Below are 6,443 nucleotides of genomic sequence, written 5' to 3'. Positions count from 1 at the left end.
TATTTTTCCACTCTTCTCCAGTAGCTTATTGGTCACCTTCCAATTTGGAGGATTTCATCTTTCAGTGTCATACCTTTTTGCCTTTTCATACTGTTCATGGAGTTCTCAAGGAAATAATACAGAAGTGGATTGCCATTCCCTTCTCCAGTGGACCACATTTTGTCGAAACTCTCCACCATGACCCATCCTTATTTGGTGACCTGATAAGGCATGGCTCATAGTTTCATTGAGTTAGACAAGCCTGTGATCTACGTGATCAGTTTGGTTAGTTTTCTGGAACTGTGATTTTGATTCTTTCTGCCTGTCTGCCCTCTGATGGATAAGGATAAGAGGCTTGTGGAAGCTTCCTGATGGAAGAGACTGACTGTCTCTTGTTCTGGGTCTTATTCTCATGGGCAGGGCCATGGACAGTAAATCTTTAATACAATTTTCTGTTGATGGGTGTGACTGTGTTCTCTCTCTGTTATTTGGCCTGAGGCCAAACTATGGTATGGGTAATCACAGTAAGAGACCTCCTTCACAAGGACTTATGCATGCACTGTTGTATTCATTGCTCCAACCCTGCAGCAGGATACTGTCCACTCTTGCCTCTGCTGTATACTCCTGGACACTCACAGGAAAATCTTGTTCAGTCTCTTGTGAGGACACTGCTCCTTTGTCCTTGTTCCTGGTGCACACATGGTTTTGTTTTTGGCCTCCAAGAGTCTGTTTCCCCAGTCCTGTGGAATTTCTGTAGACAAATCTCACTGACCTTCAAAGTCAAATTCTGAGTGTTCCCTTTGCCAGATCTCCAGGATGGTAAATCTGCTGTGGTTCCTAGAACTTTCTTAACAGTTTGAAAATTTCTTTGGCATAACTGTTCTGCAGTTTGTGGGCCATCTGCTCAGCAGCTCTATGGTGGACCTAGTGGTAACCTCCTCCAAGAGGGCTTATGCCACACACTGTGTGCTCCAGGTACTTTGCAGCCAGAGCCCCTGTTCCCGTTCCAGGTCACTGCTGACACATGCCTCTGCATGACATGCTCAGACACTCAAAGGCAGGTCTGGCTCAGTCTCTGTGGGGTCTCTGGGTCCTGGGGTATGTAAGGTTTTGCTTGAGCCCTCTGAACATCTCTCAGAGTATACTTATGGGATTTCTGAGCTCTCTACTCTATCTCATTGTTCTATTTGTTTATCCTTTCACTAATAGTACATTGTCCTGATTACTACAAACTGTATTGATTGTTACACCTTTATAGTAAGCCTTGAAGTTTTGTAGTCCAGTTTTTCCACTTTGTTCCTCTCCTCTAATATGTGTCAACTATTCTGTCTTTGCCTCTACATGCACACTCTAGAATTAATTTATCAATATCCACAAAGTCACTTAGTGAAATTTTTATTTGGTTCACATTGAAACTGTAGTTTAATTTGGGAAGAACTGATGCACTGACAAATTGAGGTTTTGCATGGAAGACGTCTTATTTATGCAGGTCATTTAGTTCTTCCATCAATTTTATAATTTCTCATATAGATCTTGGACATATATTTTTAGATTTACACCAAAGTATTTCAGTTTTTAGGATACTGATATAAATGTTATTTTGTTTTTCATTTTAAATTCTACTTCTTTGTTGCTCTTGTATAAAAGCTGGCTGAATTTTGCATGTTAAACTTGTATTCTGCAATATTTCTATAAATACTTTTTAATTTCTCAATTTTTAAAAATTATTTTTTTTGATTTTCTACAAGAGATAGTCAAGTTGTATTTGCAATAATACAGCTGCATTTATTCCTCCTAAATCTGTATACTTTTATTTCCTTTTCTTGTATCATTGCATAGCTAGAACTTCCAGTATAATAATGAAATGATGAGAGTGGACATCCCTGCCTTGTTCAGATCTTATCAATAAAGCTTATCATTTCTCTACTTAAGTATGATGATAGACAAGGGTTTTCCTGTAGATGTTCTTTATCAAGTTGAGGAAACCCCTTCAACTCATAATTTGCTTAAAGTTCTTTATCATAAAAGGTGGAGAACTTTCTAAACTACTTGTTCTGCATCTATTGTAATTATTTGATTTTTATTCCTTAGTCTGATATGATGAACCAGCCTTGCACAACTTGAATAAATCTCACTTTGTTGTGGTAACTAATCTTTTGGAACATTGTTGGATTTGACTTGTTAATATGTTGCTTAGAGTTTTTGTCTTTATGTTCATGAGATATTTTGGTCTATGCATATGTATGTGCTAAGTCACTTCTTTAGTTCAGTTGCTCAGTCGTGTCTGATTCTTTGTGACCCAAAGGACTGCAGCACTGCAGACTTCCCTGTCCATCACCAAATACCAAAGCTTACTCAAACTCATGTCAGTCAATGGATTCCAACCATCTCATCCTCTGTCATCCCCTACTCCTATTGCCTTCAACCTTTCCCAACATCGAGGTCTTTTCCAGTGAGTTAGTTATTTCCATCAGGTGGCCAAAGTATTGGAGACTCAGCTTCAACATCAGTCCTTCCAATGAATATTCAGGACTGATTTCATTTAGGATTAAGTGGTTGGATCTTCTTGCACTCCAAGAGACTCTCAAGAATCTTCTCCAACACCACAGTTCAAAAGCATCAATTCTTCAGTGTTCAGCTTCCTTTATAGTGCAACTCTCACATCCATACATGACTACTCGACAAATCATAGCTTTGACTAAACAGACCTTTGTTAGCAAAGTAATGTCTCTGCTTTTTAATATGCTCTTTAGATTTGTCATAGCTTTTCTTCAGTCATGTCCAACTCTTTGTGACCCTACTGAGTGTAGTCTACCAGGCTCCTCTGTCCACACCATTCTCCAGGCAAGAATACTGGAGTAGGGTGCCTGGTCTAGCTCTGGCCCTGTCCTGATCCCCCAGCCTGGCCCACTCTGCCCCTGAACCACCGAGTGGTCCCCCGGGCACGCAGCAGCCTCCAGAACAACCCCAGCTCATGAGGGCTGCCTGCCCGGCTGCTGGCCCTGATGAAATGAAACTACCCGCCCCCGAGGAGGAGAGGAGGCTCAACGAGGTTCCAGAATTGATTCCAGCAGTTCATGAACCACTGGGACCCGCCAAAGGTGGCTAAAAGCCAACAGGTTACAAACATGCTGCTAACTGTTACATACATGCTTTCCTCATTGTTCTGGCCATTGTGGGCAGAATCCTCCTTCACCGGCTCTCTGATGACTGCTGGGAAAAGAGAACAGCTTGGATTTATGGAATGGGCCTCTGTGCCCTCTTCATCATTTCCACAGATTTCACATCATGTCATGGAAAAAGAGCAACGTAAGGACAGTGGAGCATTGCTTTCACATGTATGATAGAATGGCTATCTATTTCTTCATTGCTGCATCTCACACTCCATGGGTAAATCTCCATGAATTTGGATCCCTGGTATCTCATGTGCATTGGTTTAGCTGGCTCATGGCAGCTGGAGGAACCATTTATGTATTTCTCTACCATGAAAAGCCTTCTGATGTAAACCAATCTCACATTCTTCCCCGGTTCCCTGATATGATTACTTCCTGGTCATCTTTGAGTACAAACCACTAAGAAGAAGATGTATCCCCCTTGGTCATTCAGTTTGGCAGGTATAATGGTTGAGCTCTTTATCTATTCCACTATGGGGTTTTCTCCAGCCTTGGTGGTAACATCAATGAACAACACCAATGGATTTCACAAACTTGCCTGTGGGGTTTAATTTTTTTTGCCTGGGAGTTGTGTTCTTCAAGAGTGATGGCATCATTCCATTTCCCCATGCCATCTAGCACCTATTCATGGCCATGGCAGCTGCAATGCATTACTATGCCAATTGGAAATATCTTTACCAAAGTCCTACTGCCTTTATGTGACATTTATGGTCAATCCTCAATTGGTCTCCAAACCAGTATTGTTTCAATTACGGCACTCGGGAGTGCAATAAGAGCTGAAAATTACACAGAAGAAGAAAAAAAAGAAGACAACTGCTTTGACTTTGTTTATATCTTTTGAATATAATTATGAAAGTATGAAAGCTATGTTCTGAAAATGTCCCCCTCACAGCAAGTAAACAAAGTAGTGACTTAACTATTCATTCCATTTCACTCTCATGAACAACTCTGGAGAGACTTGGCTAACTGAAGTCTACAAACCAGAATTTTGTATTTTAATTTTACAAATTTTGCTACATGATTTTTCTAAATTACTAGACCAGATTATAAAAGTCAGTGCAATAACAAAACTTCCTTAAGAGAAAATGATTCCTATCATTTTCCCACTAGTTGTGTAAAGAATCATTGACAGAACTTACACTACTTTTTACCATGTTTCATCTTAGCATGCATGGTTATTTTTTTAAATAGGAACTTCAGTTCTTTGTAAATTTTTTAAAAAATACTTAATTGAAGTGCATTTCTGTGGTTCTTCATTCTGTGAATTTTTGCAGCAACCTGTCAACATTCCACAAATGAACAAACATTATACCTCTTCTCTGATAGTTTTATTAAGCATGGAGAAATTGCCAATTTTTAAAAACTGCAAGTTTTCCAAAACTTTCCTGCCAACCTCTGACTCTGAATTCTGTGCTGCTTTGGGCCACTTATTTGACCTAGTTTGGTTTCCCAGCAATAGAAAAGTATTTTGATATCACTAACTTTTTCAAAAGATTGAACTTTTTCTCTATGTCTCTGCCATGTCTCCTTCAGGGTCTTTTCCCACAGAATATGAGTCTGTATTTAGAGAGGATTGCTGGCTTGGCCATCTGCTGAACACTCCTGAAGAGTGTTATGAATTACAGTGAATAGTGGTCATGCCTGTCTGGTGCCCAGTGGTTAAGTTATTGTCACTTAGCTTTATATTACCAGTTTGATAGTCATTTTAAGTTGTGGAGCTAAATGCACAAATTCACATTTCTACCTTTCCTCTGCATCTCTTGATACACTTTTTAACATAGAAAACTATTTAAAGCACTGTTTGACAAACTCATGTGTCTATTGTCCATCAGTTATATCCTGGCTCAGTGGAGTGATATTTAATATATTATTTTTTTATTTTCCTTCACTGTCTTATATTAAGATTAACATATTAGTTGCTTTTTGGTTAATCTGTTGGTGTTTTAATAAATAACCTTGCATTTAGATCTGGTGTTGATATTGCCTATTTTCTAGTGATGATTTGATCACTGGAATTGTTAGTTTGACAGTATATTGAACTCAGTTCATTGAAATTTTCTACTGATGTAGTTTTAAAGGAGGGCTTATTTTGTGTGTGCATATGTTTAGAACTCTGACTTTGGTAAGTTATATGGGAATGAGGAACAGAAGAACTGCCTTTGCTGCTGAATTCTTAAATAGGCAAAAGTGAAAGTGATAGTCACTCAGTCATGTCTGACTCTTTGCAACACCAAACAGGCAAGGTACCCAGTGAAAACACCAACCAGACCATCCCTTTTGCATGATTCTGAACATCTGGATGCCTCTTGTTTTATTGTGTATATTTAATTTTAAGTATATTAACTTTTGTGGATTCATTTGAAATCTGCTCAAAAGTACCACTGTCAAAACCACTAAAGTGTAGGTAAAAACTTGTGCCATAGACTAAAATAAAATTGCTATCTGGACTTGCTAAAAAAGAAAAAAAAAGAGAAATACTGGAGTGGGTTGCCTGTCCTCCTCCAGGGAGTCTTCCTCACCAGGGATCAAACCTGGGTTTCTTACATTTCCTGCATTGGCAGGTGGGTTCTTTACCACTAACACCACCTGGGAAGCCCATATTGATCTATGTTCACACTCACTTAGTTGTGTCCAACTGTTTGTGACTACCTGGACTATAGCCCATCAGGCTGCTCTGTCCATGGGATTTCCCAGGATACTGGAGTGGGTTGACATTTCCTTCTCCAATATTGATCTATAGTTGTGCCTTTTTTTTTTTTTTTTTACAATGTCTTTGAATGGTTTTAGTGTTAGGGTAATGCTGGTCTGAAAGTTTGGGTTAAGAAGTATTGCCTCTGCTTCAGCATCTGGAAGATATTTGAGAATTGCTATATATTTTCCTTAAATATTTGGTGCAGTTTACTGGCAACCCATCATGCCACATCCAGCACAGTGGGTAAGAAAGACCTGAAATGGGGTGAGCACATAATGAAAAGACAGAAACATATAACTTGGTGAGCAGGGAGTCAGGGGGCCCTCCTGCTCTCCATGGCAGGAAGATAAAATGATTCCTTTCAGCTCACACTTTTACTGGCATAAGACACATGAGATAATTAGGGAATAGCTATATTGGGGAGTCTGATTAGCACACCATAAAGAGGGAGTAAAGTTAAAGCTCTGCTGTTGATCAGGAACATCTTGTCTTTTTGTTTTTGTTTTTGTTTTTTTCCATGGGGACAGAGGCAAGGGTAGGCAGTGAAGCGGAGCAGAAAGCACATCCAGCCCCAAGAATGTCCATTTGGCATGCTTACT

The 6,443-nt window shown here is 39.5% G+C and overlaps 1 pseudogene; it reads left to right on the top strand.

The window, feature by feature from the left end:
* The first annotated feature begins 210 nt into the window (after positions 1–210).
* Positions 211–3,854, top strand: LOC133055563 (monocyte to macrophage differentiation factor-like; annotated as a pseudogene).
* The last annotated feature ends 2,589 nt before the right edge of the window (positions 3,855–6,443 follow it).

Source organism: Dama dama, chromosome 5, assembly GCF_033118175.1.
Source record: "Dama dama isolate Ldn47 chromosome 5, ASM3311817v1, whole genome shotgun sequence".
NCBI lineage: Eukaryota > Metazoa > Chordata > Mammalia > Artiodactyla > Cervidae > Dama > Dama dama.
This window is presented reverse-complemented; position numbering and strand designations above follow the sequence as displayed.